Raw genomic sequence first — 19,575 nt, 5'->3', positions numbered from 1 at the left:
TCAATACTCAAACCAAAGATTTGTTTCTTTATTAGGGTGAGCAATTCTATACCACAGAGGAAAAGCACAATATACGGTTTCTTTTAGTTTTCGATCAAAAAATGCAGCTATATTGAGAGATGATAAACAGCTGACGCATCTTCTAGCAAAATAATTTTGCTTAGTGGATGAAGTTGATGATTTCTTTTGTTATTCCTATCTCTAAGAAGTCATCATCAATGATAAAAGTACCAAAAATACACAAAAATCAGGAGTTTATTGGCAAGCAAAAAATAGTCCCTCTATAATTTCCGTAATTGAAGCTTCCTTTACTAGAATGTTTGGAAGCTTTTGCACTGAAGATGCGTTTAATTCTCAATCTGTTATAATGTTTTCATGCCCATGCATTTTATTAAAAATATTTCTATACAATTGACTTCTTATTTATAGAAACATAGTTGGCACAAAACATAATGATGATTCATCTGTGGATTTGAGTAGTTCTTCACCCACCGAATTATTACAGGGGATACTTTTTTCTTCATCATTAGAAATTGTCTGAGGCACATATTACATCACTGTCAAGTGGATTGTGCTGTAATAATTAAAATGGTTCTGGAGAGATGTTTACAAAAGTCAGAAAGAAATACGAGAATGTTTTAGATACTACTTCTCAGAATAACCCTCTCTACAGACACAGTCTGGCTAATCCTCATTGAACGCTGTGTTTGTCTCCATTGGAAAAAAAAAACCATTTTGTGGAATACTGGACTCTAAGTGGTGATTTGTGGTAACATTCTAACAAAGATGTATTTTTAGAACGATTGGTATGGATGATAATAGCAAACACAGAGGTCCAGGGTACAGAAGGGAGTTTGTAAATGTGACAGGGATGCCTCTGTAACTAACTTGACCACAAAAATAATCATGCTTAACTGAACAGCTACTAAACTGTTAGAAGAACTTTATAGAAAATTTCTTAAGTAACTCATGCCAAAAAGAAATGGAAGGGTCAGAGAAGTGTTCCACAACTGACTTGATCAACCTCTCGCTGCCAGCTGATGATGGATGAGTGCAGTTTAGGAACAAATTAGTGCCCAGCTTAATGATCCACATCTCTCATTCTCCATGAATAATGAGATAAGTGGGGTGCATGCCAATTTGAATCTGTTAAGGTAGGGACAGAGTTTCAGGCTGGGCCTTCAGTCTAAGTCAAGGCAGTGGCGTTAGCTCCTTAATGCTTTTTCATGACTGTACATGATATTTACATGAAATTAATAGTAGTGTTTGACTTTACAGATTAGTTTATAATGTGTAAGGCATTTTAAAATGTGTTATGCAGTGCATTTTTCCATAGTCTGCAAATTCTGTGAAGCTATGTACAAACAGATAGGTATGTTCTGTTGCAGCAAATATTTCCACAGCAGAAGGATGACTGAGAAAAAAGATACTGAGAGTATACGTGGTCTAGTTTTATCTGGGATTACGTTACACAGATTTTTTTGTTGTTGTTGTAAGGGAAAAAAAAACAGCTTCCTGTAATGACTGACAGTTCTGCCTGGAAGGATATTAGTAAGGTTTTTTTTTAAAGGCCTTTTGTCTTCTCTTTCGCTTGTTATGACTCTCACAATGGATAATTGACCTTGTCTCTGCTCAGCTCTACTACTTCTGTTCAATATGGAAGATTTTTGTCTTTGTTGTTACTGGAACTTGAGGTGGGTTAATTTGTAGTCCCACTGTTCATTGAGATGAGTATTAGTCTGGGTTAAAAATGATCCAGCAAGAACAACAACAACAAAAAAGATTAACCAAGAGATCTTTTTTCTTTTTTTTTTTTTTCAGTCAGGTCTTCTGTATAGTAACATTTGCCTTGACACAGTTGCGATGAGTAACAACAGTGGGAACGAGTGGCTGAGGGTCACATATGCAACTACTTCTGCTTTAGATACTTTTAAATCTATTCTGTTAGAAGGTGGATGGTTTCCAAAAAAAGATTAACCAAACAGAGAAACCTACCCAGTAAAACCAAGGATTATTATTTTCTGTTTGTGAGATCACACACAATGAACAGAGGGCAATTCCCTGTACCCCTTAACCAGCTTTTGCTTTATTTTGTCCACCTTTGAATTATAAAGAGAAGGGTTTGTGATTAACTTTTGCATGGCAAAAGATTCTCTTAGAAACTTCTCTTAGAAGCTTTTGCATCATTTGAATGGAAGAACATTATTTTCAAAGTACTAAAGTGGAGATCAAGCTGTAAAATTTTACCACAAAATCCAGTTGAGAAAACTTGTTATTTTGTACTGCTATTACGTATGTCTGCTTATGCAGCATGCCTTTATAGTATGAACTGGTGCATTTGATTAGATAGTTGCCTTTATGGCCTGGCATCCTGTCTCAACTAAGTGTCATTGTTTGCTCATTGCAGAAGAGCACAACGGGGCATCTTCTTCCCTGCTCAACCCCTTCCTTAGTGACAAGTAATGAAAGCAACTTTTAAGAGCCATCTTACAAAAACTGTGTTTAGAATGTACAAACATGTTTGTCCATGAGAAATTCAAAAGTTTGACAGTCATTAACAGGCTGAAAAAAAAGGGGAAAATAGATGTAAGTTATCCGTGCATCAAGAATTTCCACGCTTCCTCTCTTTTCAAACAAAGGTAATAGCAATGCATTTTTCTGTCTGCTCAGTAACACCTTGTATGACTTTTAATGAACGTGAAACAAAAATCTGGCTTAGCTGGGCCAAGCTGTAAAGGGTAGCAGAAAGAATAACTGATTCTCTTCCACATGCTTAGGAAGTTTTTTACCAAAACTTAACACTGTTTGAAACCTGCTGTCCTTGCATCTCAGAGAAATACAAGTTATGAGAGGGGTAAACTAGTCATTAGCAATATCTCCATGCTGTCAGTGCTTAAAAGTAGGAGGCGATAATTATTTTGAACTTTAAATCAGAGTCTTTTTTGTGAAAGATACAGGCAGAAACTTTTAGAAGAAAAATCCAGAATTTAGACTTTAGGTAGTAAAAACTGTGCATACTTCTAAGAAAAGCTCTGAAGAATAACAGAGAAGAATTTATCTAGGAATACTGTGAACAGTATATGAATACATCTTGAATAATATTTTATTAATTGTATGTTGAAATTTCTGTAATTTCCTCTGTAATTGATATTACATTTTATTAGGGTTCTTTTAATTAAAATGAGGATGTGATTTTTCGATCAGGTTTGTTTGAAATTAATGAGCAGTGTAAGCTCCAGGTGTACTTTAAAATTAGTGAAGTTTTCTAAAACTTATGCTTTCAAATTAGTTCTAGACCAGGGAACAGCACGATGTACATCTCCACTTCCCTGTTTTCGTATGGCATTCAGTATCCCTAGACTGAAAAGTACATCTGCAGCTTTTTCTTACCTTCTTTTAGAGAGTGCCATCAAAATGTATGCATTGATCCATCCAAAATGGCCTCCAGCAATACAAGAGCATCTGTATTGATACTCTGGGACATGAAGCTTTGTAAGCATTTAGCAATTGAACCAGACAATACTCAGGCAAGTGCAACAATGAACTTAATTTTCAATGACCTACTTTTTCTTTTCAGTATCACAAGACAAAATATCTAAGAATTCACTATTCCCTTAGAAAAGAAAGGGTTCCTTTTTTTTTTTTTTTTTTTTTTTTTTTTCTGCTGGCATTTAGTTCTATTTTTAAATGAGAAATTAATCAGTGTAAAGAATTTTCCCATGGTATTGTTGTAGCAATCCTTTGTTGATTAATTATAAAAACAATTTAATGAATTAAATGTACCTTAGGTCTATGGTATTGTAAATCAGTAGTTTGAGGGTAGGAAATCAATATTCTCTTTAATTCACATTATTTAATTAGGGTTTTTTTTTTTTTTTTTTTTTTTTTTTTTTCTCCCAAGGCTGTCAAAATCTTGTTCTAAAAACAAATGTTCAGAGAATTTGCACTGACTTTTTTTGAGATATTAAACTACCATTTAATGGTGATGGTGACATGGTTCTTATGGTAGTTCTTTAGACAGACATATGAATGAGATTCATAACTGCTGTTCAAGAAAAAATAATATTTTACATTATGGTGACCACTGTGTTGTTTCAGTAGAAACATTTAAGTAACTATTTAGATTACTGTGGTATTTTCAGATTTGGTGCACTGATAATTTACCTTTGTATGAGAATTAAAATGCTTTATGCCGTTGTGATTTATTCTACATTTGATTCAAAGTTTCTAAAATACACGGTTTTAAAAACTTTTAAATATAAAATGGAAAATCAATGTGAAGATCAATCTACATCCAGAAGAGGGAAGGAACTAATTTACTTGTTTTAGAAAAGCAGAACAAAGTATCAATTCAGCAGTAATATAATAGCTCTGATTTTGACAAATACTTTCTGAGAAGTATGGGTGTATTTGTCTTCATTACACACTGGGTGAGTACTCTATACGTGCAATTCAGTTGCAACTGAACAGAGCTCACTGTGATTGAGTATGTAGAGGCCTGACATATAAGGCCAATTTCAAACTTTAGAAGAAAACTTTACAAAATTCCTGCATTAACAACTCACTTTCTGCTAATGGTTAGCTTTGGAACATTGTTAATAATTAGCACAATGCATTCATTACGTACACCAAACTTTTCATAACATATATCTTGAATCTTCTGTCAGCGTACAATATTATGGAGCCAATGCCCATGAGCCTTGTAATCACACAAGTCAAAGTGAATGAGGCCTGAGAACTCTACCAAGAGAAATTAGGATAAAAGCAGACTTCTGTTCCTTCTTCTCTAGATGTTCTCCACACGTTTGGTGTTTATGTATTACTTGCTCCCTTTCCAAAGACAATATGAACTGCACCTGTTACTGCTTATCCTTCCTGGGTGCTCCGTACCTCCAAGATGTACTTCCCATTTTCAGGTTCTATGCTTATGTGTTTTGTTTGTCAACCTTTTGCCACTTGGATGCTTCCTGTAGTCAACTATATACATCTTTGTCCCTCCGATGATCACACTGGTCGCATATACAATGCGAAATATTCAAACATTGCTCCTGTGTCATCACAGTGTTACAGTATGTTTTTAAAAGGTAGCCATACTTCATGTTCATCTAAAGTAGGAAAACCCAGGTGTGTAATAAGAGAAGAATATGACCACAATGTTTTTATATGGTGCAGTGAGATTACATTTAATTTTAAATCAATACCACAGAATATTTCTTGCATCAGATGCAAAACTTTCTATGAAGTTTTAAATGTTTCCAGACTGGAAGATGTTGTACTGCAGAAGTTCTCAAACTGATTCATATTTGAAGCTCTGATATCCAGAAGGGTATTTATTGGTAATCCCCTGAAACAACAGTCACAGTGATCGAGCTTCATTTACTCATTTTCACCTGCTAAAGTATATACTAACAAATTTTACACCTCTTGAATATTTGCTGGGTTATTATTGATGGATGCTGTATTGCTATGCTCAGAGATAATAAAGAACAAGTTTATAAGGAAGGCCTTTCAGTTAAAAGTAATTCACAGTATGGTAATTTTTCTGAAATAGTGCTCTATTTTTTGATGCATGTCATACAGGAAGTTTTGTGGACACAATTCACATCTCAGTCAGGAAAGAGCTATTATACAAGATCAAACCAATTGTTTGTTTCTCTAAACCTAGTGATCTTTCTCTTTTAATACTTACCTGTCTTGTATCCAATTCGTCAAAAGAAAGCAAGTGTTCCTTTTATTTAATATTTAGAGAAGGAGCATTCCTTTTCATAAGTAATCAATCTAATTGTCTTTCAAGTCTACTCTCTGAGTAAGTTGATGTAAACGGTAATGGTGTTCTTTAATTTGACCTTCCTTGAAACAGCACTTCCTAAACAACCTCCAATGCCTGTTCATGGGTGAATTGCAGAACAGAGGGAGAGTTTTCACCCAACTAAGTAACTGCTGCTGTTTATCATAGAATCATAGAATCTTTAGAGTTGGAAGGGACTATTAAAGATCACCTAGTTCAAATTCCCTGCAATGAACAGGAGCACCTGAGCTAGAATCAGGTTGCCCAGGGCCTTATTCAGTCTTGCTTTGAAAGTCTCCACTGATAGGGCATCAACCACAACAGTAGGTAACTTGATCCGGTGCCTCATCACCCTCCCTGTGAAAGATTGTTTCCTTATATCTAACCTAAATCTATCCTTGTTGAGCTTTAAACCATTTCCCCTTGTACCATCACCACAGACCCTGATAAGGAGTCTGTCTGTTTCCTGTAGCTCCCCTTTAGATACTGAAAGGCTTTATAAGATCACCTTGCAGCCTTCCCTTCTCCAGGCTGAACAGCCCCAGCTCTCTGGATCATCCCTCTGGATGACATCACATCCCTCTGGTGTGTGTAGATTGCACCCCCACAGCTTACAGTCATCAGCAAACTTGCTGAGAGTGCACTCGACCCCACTGTCAATGTCATTGATGAAGATATTAAAAAGTGCCAGCCCCAGCACTGACCCCTGGGGGTGATCACTTGTCACTGATCTCCATCCTCTCTTTGGACCTAATCCTGCAGCCAGTTCTTTGTCCATCAAACAGTCCACCTGTCAAATCCGTATCTTCCCAATTTGGAGATTCTGTCGTATCTTTTTATTTTTAATAGCTAACTAAGCTTTAGAGAAATATTCTGGTTATTCTGTTTCCAGTAAGGTTATAAAAATTTGCCATTACAAAGTCCTTGGGAATTTGTTCTTATGTGTATTGCATCTTCTGTTAGTGTTATTAACCCTTGACAACTTACTGCTGCAATACTTCCAAGTTCTCTATGTAAAAATTGATATTCCCTCTTCACCTTCCAGCAACAGCAAAAAGTGATTTTATGAGACATTAGCATAATGGAACCTTTTCAATAAAATGATAAATTGAGCCCATTTCAGAAAACAGAACACACACTTGATAATTTATTGCGGTCGGTGCCATGCTGGAGACCTCATTTGTATCATATGCTTTTAACACTGATGAGTATGGTGCCATTTTCCCACACCTTGCATGTCCATGAAATTCATTTGAGAGATGTTCTTTTTTACTGGAGCCAAAAGCTCTTCTGGGAATGCTCATCCTTACATGACATAATTATCTCCCTTGAATGTGTCTAATTACTTTATTGTTTTTAAAGGCCCTTTCATGTTAATTGAAGCCAGTAACATTTGCTAACTCCCCTGTGTCAGGGGGTAGGGTCAGAACACTACTGTGTCCTTGGAATGTATTTTATCTGTTTATAGGTGACAGCATAGGTGGGCTTACTTCTGCAAATGCAGAACTTGCATCTTTATGCCACCGGCTGGAGGTGGCATTTGTAGATGGAAATGTTCTGTGTTTATTAAAAAGAAGTATTCATGTTATTTTTTTCCAAAATAATTGTTGACAGGAATTAGCTAGAGATACTACAGGGGGAAGTAGGGGAAAATACAGGGAAAATAACACTTAAAAAGCACCTTTTGTGTGTGGAAAAACAATAGAGGCACAAATGGGAAGAATGCTTTGTTTAAATAACAGTAGTTGATTAAATAACAGTAGTTGCTGCTACTGTGAGGCTTCATGCTTGCGCTACATGGTATTTGTATGGCATGGTATCTTACTGCTCAAAAACATTTGAGGGACATATTCTCTGAAATCACGTCCGAGTTTTGTTAATGCTGTTTAGAGTTCTGTGTACACAGCAAGGGAACAGGGAGAGCAGCCCTATAGGAAGGACTTGATCTTCAACAAGTAATTGCATGCAACAGATAGTTTAACAAGTTCTGTTGATTTTAGAAGATTAAAAAATAAAATAGTCATGTGCTAAACATATGCTTTCTCTATATGAAGAAAAATTACTTCAGTGAGGCTTCTTTTTTAAATAAAATAATACTAATGGCAGGAAACTGGGCAGTTAATTTAAAAGGTTTAATTCTTATTCACAGAAAAGCAGAATTCAAAAGTCAGCGAAGAGCCCTTGCACTGCTCTGCCAAAAAGCCTTTGCGGTCTTGCCATCAGCTTTGTTCAGTGAAGGTTTCACATTTCCACTGCTGTGACTATTTGGCTGGGTATCTATTATTAGCAATGCCAAGATAATGGACTGTGTGCCCATGCAGGCTTCTCTTCAGAGACTGCCAACAAGGATTTCAGCTATTTTCTTCATCTTTTGTTTTGTTGGATTTTTCTTTTTTTTCTTTATTTCTTTGTCTTCCCCCCCCATTTATTTTGGAGAATAGCTGAGCATAAAACCTGAGATACCGTCAATTTTATGTGTATTTCCTTGAATACCTCAGAGCAGATTTTCCTTACTCTGAGCAATTTTAAACTCTATGATTAACTTTGCTTGTGCTTATTCATTCTTCTTTATACTCACCAATTAAGATTATTACTCCCTTGAAAGAGTGTGATGATGCATCCTTGCAAACAACCATTTCCATATGTAGTTATTAAATATTTTGCAGAATCTACTGGGTGTTGATATTCTATGGGACTTTACTATCCTTGGGGAGACTTTCATTTTCAGAGAAAACTGGATTGAGGTGGCATTATAGAATTCATGATCAAGTTAGCAAAATGACAGAAAATTAGTTATTAAAGAAAACATTGTCCTTCTTGATTTATCTTTCAGTTATTAGGCATAATGATACAGTAGATTGCAAGTGGAACTGCCTGGGATATTTCTGAGCTGGATTCTTTGTTCTGTGAGATCATTTCTTTGAGAATTACTACATAGGAATCATATTTTCTTTAGTGAGGTATCTGGGGTCTAGAATTCTCTATTTAATGGTTATCCTTAAAATTCAAAACTAGAATTTCTGAATACTATTAAAAAACAACAGCATGCATCTTTGTATACATTGATAGATCTTAAACTCTCTACGTTATAAGCTTGTATGTACTGCTAGCATCATCATGGGTATTCAGTCTGAGATCTTTGACCTTGAAAACATGTCAGGTTTTGATTTAGGAGTTCTATCCTGCTGCTGCTGTATCTGGTGTTTGCAGCTGAACACTTTGGATTTAGTGTTGACAGTCTCCCTAGCTGCAAACTGCTTTTTGCATTTCTGGAGTAGAATATCCATATCTAAACTTCCAGGTAACAATACAAGCCCATCTAGTTCATAAATTTCTCTATGTAAAATCACTCCAAAAGTAATGCCTTCTATTTATTTCCATGGAATCTAGGATAAAAAGCACAATAACACCATTTGGTAGGAACAGAACACTATTTTTCAACAGTCGTCAGCTTTAATTATAATTTATTTTTTTTTGCTGTTGATGAATGTAATCCTGCATACTGTGCTTGTAAAAATCTGAACCAGTGCAGGTGACTCACTGTTTCACAACTGCTATGACAGCATATTACCCATGCAGTTCATCTTTCACTGACATAGACGGAAGTCAGAAGGTGCCAAATCTGGACAAGGGGAAAAGGTCTCAAGTTGTGCCAGAGGAAAGTTAGGTTATATATCAAGAAAAACTTCTTTACAGAGAGGGTGGTTAAGCCCTGGAATAGGCTTCCCAGGGAGGGGGTTAAGTCACCATCCTTGGATGTGTTTAAAAACTGTTTGGATGTGGTGCTCAGGGACGTGAGTTAGCGGTAGTATGGTTAGGTTGTGGTTGGACTTGATAATCTTGAAGGTCTTTTCCAAAGCAATTCTGTGATTCCAAGACTGTATGATGGATGTGGTAGCACAGTCTGGCCCAGACTGGCAATGTTTTCCACAGTCTTCAAAATGGTATGGGGTTTGGTGTTAATGTGTTGCAGGAGAAAGGTTGTCTTCTTCTCTGGCCTGACTCTGGAAGTTTGAGCCTTAGGCTTATTCAGCGTCGTGATGTAGTGGTCAGAGTTGATGCTTTGTCAAAGTTCAAGAAAATCCAGACAGATTTCCTATCACAGAAAGCAGTGCATATCACTTTATCTGCTGAGAGCTGCATTGGACTTTCTCTTCAGTGGAGAATTCTTGTATCAGCACTTCTTGGACAGCCATTTTGACATTTCTGGCTTGTAGTAGTGACACCACATCTCATCACTAGTAATGATGCAATTCAGGATAGTATATTTTATATGTTAATGGATAGCCAAAGTTGTAACAAAGATCAGATGTTTGCTTTATCACCAAAGGTACCTGGGGCTCTGATCCTCTTTTACTTCACCAGTGTTCTCTTTAGCTTCACCACACAGTAAATACTCAATACATATTACTGGAAGAAACCTTCAGTTGGCAACAATCAGTTGGCAACTGAATTTTTATCTATTGCAACTATTATCAGTCTTCACGAATTACTTTTGAAGTATCTGAAACATTGATAGTGTTTTCAAAAAAATCTGAACTGCAGGTATGGGCAGGTGAAGACCCCAATTAACTTTTTCAGGACTTCCTAAGCATAATTTAGTTTTTTGAATAGAATGTTATGTTTATGCTAGAAGTTATGCAATGAATAGAAGAAATCTCCACTGTCTTCAGCTGTGCGAAAGCAAGACCTGAATTCAAGATTTCAGATTAATGACTATGGATATTGTACTTTTACTCTTTAAGTTACACTGTTTGCTGTAAATTACTGTATTTCTTATCCAGGCTTCTAAACCTCACTGTTAAATTGCTGACAGTGATTTTTGACTTGATAGGAACATAAAACTTCATCCATGGCTGAGCTAATCTCTGGTACATATCAATATCACATGTATCAATAGCAATATCTTCTTTGTAACATCAACCTTTGTGAAATATTTGAGGTGGAGATGCAAAGGATTTTTTCAAACAAAAGTTTTACCTGTCTTACACATAGTGTTTCTTAAACCGTAATAGGAACTTCTGCAATGGAGTTAATGTAGCACTATGAATGTGAGCAAATACATTTTACTTCTGTCATCCAGGCATAAAGCAGTCGAGTACCATTTGAGCAGGCAGCAGAAAGGTGGTTATTTATCTCCCCATCTCTGTGTGTTTGACTAGAAACTGTAGATGCATAAGATATCTTCATCAAGTACTGCCATCTGTACCAGTAGCTGTCATGCTGCCATTCTTGATTTCTTCCCGTATTTCATTCTACTATCCCTATTCTCCACCAATCCCCTACAGTCCGAGTACTGAAATCTCCTTTTTTTTTAGATATGAATGTCTTTCTAGTTATTCTTGGAAAAATCTTCATTCACACTTTTATTGTTTCGAATATAGAAGAATTAGAATATATAAGATGATGGCATCAAGAACGTATCTTCTTTCCAGAAAAGAAAATCTCAACTGATTATGTGATTAGAATTTTTGAAACAGAATTACTTCTATTTCTGAGATGTTTATTGATCTGAGTCAGTTCACTAGTATACAGGACGCTTCTCATCTGTTATGATATAACTGTTACAGAGGTGGTGGAACTACAGTGTTACTAGATCCTGTACGGGTAGATAGTACTTGAAAAATCTGGGTTATGGACTGGAGAAGTAGAGATAATAGCCTGACTGTTTCCCAGAGTGTTTGGGTCCTTCACAGAATAGCACAACAGAATCCAATAGAAGTCAAATGGTTGTTGATGAAGGAAGTGAGGAGTTATCCAGATTAAATCTTCTCTCTTCAGAGACTGCAGGAATGTTTTTTATATTATGGTGCAACTTGAGAAACTTTGGAATTCAGCACTAGAGAGGAGAGCCCCAGCACATACATTTGTGCAATTGTCAAATGGACAAAATGGAAAGAAAAAAAAAGCTGTCATATGTTCTTGTGAGATGAGAGAAAGGGAACAGACTTTTGTAGAGATTAAGAGATATAAAGTACATCTCAAGCTGAATGTACAAAATAATCTTTAAGCATTTCTGTTTAACTTCAACAGAACCATTCTCCAAAATCAATTGGCTTAATTGATTGGTGTGGTGCCGCCAGAACAACTGAGAGCTAAGCTGGCAGCTGTTTCAGTGACATACTGATCAGGAGGGTAACAACTGCTTGGTAGAGCACTGTTTTATATGTATGTTGTGAGAAGTTTAGTCTCCAAAGTTCCTGGAGCAGAGGGTTTCCGAAACTGACGGGTTGAAGACAGATAATAGGAATTGGTTTAAATTAATATTCTGGAGAAGAGAATTGCTATGTATTTTAGTATCTAAAATGCAATGAATAATTAGTACTAATGTGAATATACTACAAATGTAGTGTCAAAAATATCTAACAACTGATGAACCGGAGAACAAGATACGGATGAATGAATGATATAGTAGATAGATAAATCCTGCAGGACCAATATATTACTGCTGTCTCATTTGGTCATATCTTTACACTTAGGGATTACTTGAGTAATCAAGAAGTTATAGTGTCAGTTACTTAGTTATATTCTTATAAACTTCTTATGAACTTCATGTGGAATTGCTTCAAATATTCAATCATTATTTACTTTTTTTTTCTGATAGAGAAACATTGTTCCTTCTGAATAATAAGTTGTGTTTTTCTTACTGTTCATATGACCCAGTCAACGGGTATTCTGGTTAGAGACTTCTCATAGTGTCTCCTTAAAGTGAGGTGGGGAACACTTAAAAGCTGAAGCTCAAAGCTATCATAGGCAGAATTGCATATATTGAAAAAGCAGTAGAGCTCACTATACTGTAGATGCCATTACCTCACTGGGGGGATTTTCAGATGTGTTGAGCAATCCTGAGAGTTATAGAAATAGGATGGTCTGTATCATTCATTCAAAGACTGATAAAATAATTTCTGTGCTTTCTATGCTTCTATTCTTCAGTAGGAGGAAGTTAGCTTTAGTTATGTGAAACCTGCATATTATTTTAAATAGCTAGACTTACTGTTTAAATATGTAGGCCTGGTTTTAATTACCTGAAAAGCCTACATGGCTTCTTCCCAACCCCTGTTGCTGAATGATTTAAAGAAATAAAGGAACCTTTGGAAGAGTTTGTTTTCGAAACTATTTTCTAAAAGCCAAAGAATGTTGTCACATATCCAGAATTTCTGTTTAGAGCATACATGAACACACTTTATAAAATTCTGAATTGACTTTTGTTCCTAAAATCTGTTCCTACTTTTTATAGTGTTGTCCTGGTCCTGCATTATGTGTAAGTCATGCACTGATCACTCCATGATATTGTCACAGTACAGCAACAATACATGTGTAAACACACTGCCTTTAATCATTTTACATGTCTTATTCCTGTGTTTTCTCAGTCTCTGAAGGAAGAGGCTGGTAAATTAAAAAAAAAAACAGAAGTTTTCTGAATTCTAGAATTTCTGAATTCTAGCTTGTTCTACAACCTCTAAACATACATGGAATTAATTCATTTCTTTTTACAGAAATGTTCATTTTATCTGTTTTATCAGTCATTATTACCCCGAATCCAGCCACTAATTTTTTGCTTGCAGTTTTCATTGTACAGCTCTGCATTTGTAAATTCCACATACATACCATATACATTTTTTTTTTCCATGAAAACCATCACATTCTTTACAAAGAACCTTGTCTGACCAACTTGTTTTCTTGCAAAATGTGAAGGTTGGGAGTTTGGATTATTTTTAGAATTTCAAGTTTAGAACAGGCAGCAAAAATGCTTTACACATGCTGTGGCCTTAAAGTATAAGGGCGTTGGTGAGAAGTAATTTGGGATGAAGTTGATTTCTATTATCTTTACTGTAAACTTGAAGTACCTTGTTCCCAACATGAATTTACAGTAGGGCCTCTCCTGAGTAAGGCTCTTTAATTATGCTGAGATGTTCTAGGGCTTGGTACTGTGTATAACCTCGCTTTATCTTGTTTCCCTTATGGTAAAAACTTAATTTATATTTTGTGAAAGTAAGGTGATTGTGTTCGGACTTGGAGTTCCTTGGCAGTCCTGCAATTCAAACTCACATGCTTCTTATCTTTTCAACACTTTGTTACAAATAAGGTGTATCATCAGTCTCACTAAATATATTTGCACCTATGACTGTGATTGATGATAAAGATGAAGGTATTTCTTCCCCAGAGCACAAGTACCTTCAATTAATTCTTAGCTCATCAAAGGCAGGTAAATTGGTAAGATATTATTTATATTGATCTCTCTGGTCAAATCCTCATGTGCTGACATCAAGTATATAACTGCCCTTATGAAATGAAAAACTTTCTTACTTTATTTAACCCCTATGGTGTGGCATTCTTGCTGAAAATTGCCAAGACTTCTGTTCTCTGTACATTCTGCTGGTCCAACTCTTCTGTTTTTATAGCTCATCTCTGATATAATACAGCAAATTAGCTTTACATATTCTGACAGGAAGAATATTTTTCCCCTTATATTTCATCCTTTATTGTGTGCCTTTTTTCAGAATTTAAATGTGATTTCTTAATTGCTAATTGTCTGTACTATTTTTATATCTCTTTGATCAAATCCTTGGCTCTCATCTCCAACACTCAACTTTACTGTATATGCAAAATGTCTCTTTGATACTATGTCTGTTACCCTATCATCTTGTTCAATACCAACAAAACACAGTGCTGCTGTCTGACTCTTCCTATATATTAGGCAAGGGTCTGTTTTGACTAGCAGTTTCCCATGCTTATAGTAGTCCTACTACTACTTCCCAGAATATTTCAGACATTACATCTATGACATTTTCTGCCCTTTGTTTTTCCTATCAGTATCTTTTCACATGGATTACTTCAGTACTTTTATAGAAGAACTATAGGTTGTGTGTGTCAGAACTAAAGGTCGCAAGTATCCATAGTTCAGGTAGATAAAACCAAGTACATAAATATATATACTTATTTTAAAAAGTTAATGATTTGAAAGTAATTTGGCAAAGATTGATTTGTCAGGGTTTATTCCTGAGCAGGAACACAAAATGCCTCCAGCAAAGCATGATCTGGGTTGCACAGAAAGAGTCATCATTCTGATCAGGACTGTCCTAGGAGTTTCCTGTTGCAGCCAGTCGGTCAAAATTAGTTGGACAAATGAAACTAGCTACAGACCCAAGCTGCAGTCCTTCTGAAGGGACAGTGAAATACAGTAATAGATTATTTCCATCTCTTTCTCACAGGAAAAGTGACAACAACTATACCAGCTCAGATAAAAAACTCATTTAACATTGTGTTTTATTGGTAGTCCATAGATACTGCCGATAAGAAAATACCAGACTGGTGATATCTTCTAGGATGCTGTACCAGTTTAGGTAACCTTCTTACGATTTTGTATGCTGGTTTAACACTCTGCTCTAATTATCTCTTTTCTGGGTGGCCAAAAAGTCACAGTCTACTTACGTGTTTCTAGTATGGATACTATCAATTATTCATTCCTTCCTTTTTTGTATCTTTTCAGTTCTACCGTATTCTACTCTGAAATGGAAAGAGAAGGCTTTTAGAAATTGAACACTCAGTGGAATTTGTAATGGCATTTGTACAGCACTATATTCTACTTTTTCTCTATTCTTTTCCTAGCATTCAATTTACTTTTTTTGATTGCTACTGAACACTGAGCTGAAATTTTCTTAGAATTTTCTTATTATAACTTCAAGATCTTGTTTCTATGTGGTAATAACCCGTCAAGCCCATGACTATCTGTGTGAAATTATTTTTCCCATGCACATTACCTTACATTTACCTACAATGAATTTCATTTTTCATTTCATTACTAGTCACTCAGCATCCCACATTCTTCAATGTCTTTTTTTTCTCCGCTGGCCTTCATTTTTACTATCCTGTGTAAATCATATGAGCATGAAAGTTCATCATTTCATTGTTCGTTTCTCTTGTTTTTCTGATGATGATGACTCTACCACAATTTCCTTTGTGCTACTCTGAGAAAACCAACCATTTAATTCTGAGCTTTGTTTTCTGTGTTCTAACCGGTTATACAGACACAAGAGAGCATTGCTTTTTGATCAGTAACAGTGAAATTTAAATTTAAAAATTGCTAATGAAGCTGTTTTAGTGTTTTCATTCCTTGAATAACTGGAAACTTTGCCATGTCGCTATTTGTTCCTCGGGTGCTCTCTGACACATGAATATTTCCAAAATGTTTTGTAATACAGTAACAGACTCTATAATTCTTGTCTGCTTATTGTCACAGGGATTTCATAGTTACTGGTAATTTCTATTGATAAATTAGTTTTCCTATATGCTATCTCAGCAACATTAGTTGAGTAGGTAAGGGTGGGGATTTTTTGTTTTTTTTTGTTTGTTTGTTTGGTTTTTTTTGTTTTTTTGGTTTTTTTGGAAACTGCAAATAAGTAGGGAACACAGAAGAACCCCACTGGCAATAGCCATTATTTTGATGGAGGGTATTCTGCTATTGGAATTTTTAGTCAAATGACACAAATCTAATTAGCTAGTGTTATTGCACAGTCTTATTTTATAAATAAAGTGGTTTTCTAAATTGCATATGATCTCTTATGGAGATGTGGCTTTGTGAAATGTCTTATATTTGAAACTATAAATAAGCTGCTACAATCTTATCTTTGATTTGCAAACGTATGCATCCATTCTGTAATTTTAAATATTGATTCTCTTAATTCTTTTCTTAAGGTCTGCAGCGATTCTCAATTAAGAAGCCGATAACATCTTGATATTTTATTCTTTCCACAGTCTTTCAGTACTTTGTTACTTGTTGGACATGACATAGCTGTTTTCTATATATCATATGCTTGATGTGAAGGCCCTGCACGCACCAACAGGCTATGCAGATTTTCTTTTGCTTTTGTTTTCCTTTTGTTTCAACCTCCCCTTCCCTTCCTTAGGAGTTTAACTGGCTATGACCAGCTCTAACATGGAGCAGCTGTGTAATCTTGGATCAGACCACTGTGAGAACAGCTACGTGAGGAAGAGCTGCAAGAAGTGTTGCCATATGTTTCTGCTTTGTGCATCCTCAGCAAGGCTGTAGGCTGCATTTATCCTGCTGGCCTGTTCCAGTAACTTCCCCATATTAAATCCATCCTATGCCTTTGTCCTCTTCTTATGAATATACTTGTTGGAAAGTTGTGGTGGGTTGTTCCCCACTGGCAGCCATACTCTCACCTAGCCACTCCCTCATATTCTTACCTAGGGGACTGGGAAGAAAATAGGAAGAACACGAGTGAGAAAGGCAGTGGGGTGACATGAAGACAGCAACACCCCTTGCCAATCACCATTGCAGGTCAAATGGACACAGCTTGGGGAAATTAACTTTTACATACATTTATACATATATATATTTATATAATACATATATATATATATATACATATATATATATAATTACTTGTTCTGGTATTGGGGAAATGAGGAGAAACAGATGAGTCTTTTATGATAAAGATTGAAAAAGAAAGTCTAATAATTTTTGTCCCTACCCCATCCTGAATTACAGAAATTTGAAATAGGGTATTTTTCTTTGTATTTTTTTTCATTTTTTAATTAATTGAATTATTTTTTTATTCACACAAACTTTTGTTTGGGAGGGAGGGAGCTTAGAAGATAAATGCCACGCCTCTCCCCCGTTTTGTCTTTGTTAAGTACTTTCAATATTTCATTTCTTACAGAGACATAGCATTAACACTTCTCAGCCAAGTCCAAATCTTATTTTCCTTTGTGGTCCTTGTTATAATAACAGATCCATTTTGTATTTTCTTCTAAGCAGTTGTGTCTTACATATAGTTATCCAACAAACACACATTCTTAAATTGCATTTGAATCTCAATAAAAGGACTTTATTCAAAGTTCAGTCTATTTAATATTGTTATCTTTACAGCAAAAATACTGTAGCTGTTTGTCACATTTGTGGCAAAAAAAAAGGTGTTCTTCTGTATACAACATCACTAAGGGGGTTTCATGTGGTATAATTTTAGAGGTTGACAATGTAGATACCTGTAACAGACCTAGGAGTCCTAAACCTCCACAGCAGAGAGAAGTAGATCTTTTATGCACAATTTATCTGATATATTTATATCTTTTTTTATATCTATTTTAGGATGAATTGAATTGAACCATAAAAGTGCCTGTTTTTCTCAGTAGAATAGAATATGGCTAGCTTATATGAATCTAACTGTCAAATAAAAGCTATTTTCATGGTCTGAATTAGACAAGCATCATAAAGAATAAATATCATTATCAACAGGTAGAAATGTTTTATAAATGTATATGTCTGCTTATATGTGTCTTGGGGGGGAAGTCCTGTTCTGTGAAATCTTTGCAGGTAAAGATGAACAGTTAAAAAGTAAAAGATCAAAGGTAGAGCATGTAAGTTCTATTTTTGGAAAACAAATGGAAAATTCAAAGTAATTTCTTGTGTTTGTTTGTTTATTTGATTTTTTATTCAGAAGTCAAACCTCCACACTTTGTTTAAATTTGGTTGTTTATGGAAACTTTAATTATGAAACTATTAGACGGTGTACTGAAGATGTTATTCTCCCTATTGCGTTGAATTGAGCAAAGTCCTTAAAACACTGTTGAAAAAAATACTTTTTTCACTTCTATCCCTTTTTCTTTATGTGGTACAAATTGCAAAAATGGTCTGAAAGGTCTCTGACAACCAATCTGCATTTCACAAATTGCAACTAGTCTAAATGTAAATATAATGGAATTGAAAACAATATTATGCAGTTTTAAATCTTTTGAGAAACTTTACTATAGCCGTGTCCTCTTTTAAATAACTTTTATGGGAAAGAATCAGTAATTATCATCTACATGAAAATGCAGTTCAAAGGAAAACAGTAGATCAGCTTGTAATATCCCTATTCAGATTTTATTCACTTTAACAGTAATATGGATGATAATGGGTCTTTTGACTGATTAGAGATTTCAGAATCAGATCTGTAGTCATTTTGAGTAATGTTTTCTGATTAACTAGTCAGGCATATCAAAATAATTGGTCTATGCTATCACTAACTTGTATGAAGCTCCCACAGCATGTTCATCATTAACTATAGAAAAAAGAAAAAAAAAAAAAAAAAGGAGGTAATTCTGGTCCTAAAGAGCTTAAAAATCTAAATGGGCAGCCAGTACAAAACACTGGGATACACATCAGAGAATGCTACTTTCTCTTTTGTATAAAAATAGTAAAGAGAGAGAACACAATTAATTCTTTCTGTGAAGAATATTTTGTGAGAAAATTAGCTTTGAAGAGGTAAAAAAGACAGAGGGTATCTTATTGGGACAAGAAAACATGTCCATGCATGGATCATAAATGAGTAGTCTTTTGCATTCATTTAATAGTAATTTTTTATTTTTATTTCTAGCAGGAGCTTCATAAGTAAATTAACATCACAGAGAAAACAATCAAGAATTTTACTAAGACTGTAGCCTTTAATAAAGGGCTTCATCAGCTGGTATTCTGCTGTTATTAAGCAAAATCTATAAAATAGAGCTCTCTCAGCCTGTCCTCATAGTGCAGGTACTCCAGTGATCAGGTGCTCCAGGTGATCATCTTCATGGCCCTCCTTTGGACCTTCACCAATAGCTTAATGTCCTTTGTGTTGGGGGCTCCAGAACAGGACTCAGTACTCCAGGTGGGGTCTCACGAGAACAGAGTAGAGGGACAGAATCATCTTTCTTGATCTGCTGGTCACTCTTCCCCTGAAGAAACGTAGGATACTGTTGGCCTTCTGGGCTGCAAGCACGTGTTGTCAGCTCATGTTGAATTGTTC

The 19,575-nt window shown here is 35.4% G+C and overlaps 1 protein-coding gene across 1 annotated transcript in view; it reads left to right on the top strand.

The window, feature by feature from the left end:
* The window catches only part of PRKN (parkin RBR E3 ubiquitin protein ligase), a 678,907-nt gene that overhangs the window by 218,963 nt on the left and 440,369 nt on the right, over positions 1-19,575 (top strand). The gene's annotated exons all lie outside the window — the stretch shown is intronic.

Source organism: Lagopus leucura, unplaced genomic scaffold, assembly GCF_019238085.1.
Source record: "Lagopus leucura isolate 7727_CA_CO unplaced genomic scaffold, USGS_WTPT01 Super-Scaffold_73, whole genome shotgun sequence".
NCBI classification, from domain to species: domain Eukaryota; kingdom Metazoa; phylum Chordata; class Aves; order Galliformes; family Phasianidae; genus Lagopus; species Lagopus leucura.
This window is presented reverse-complemented; position numbering and strand designations above follow the sequence as displayed.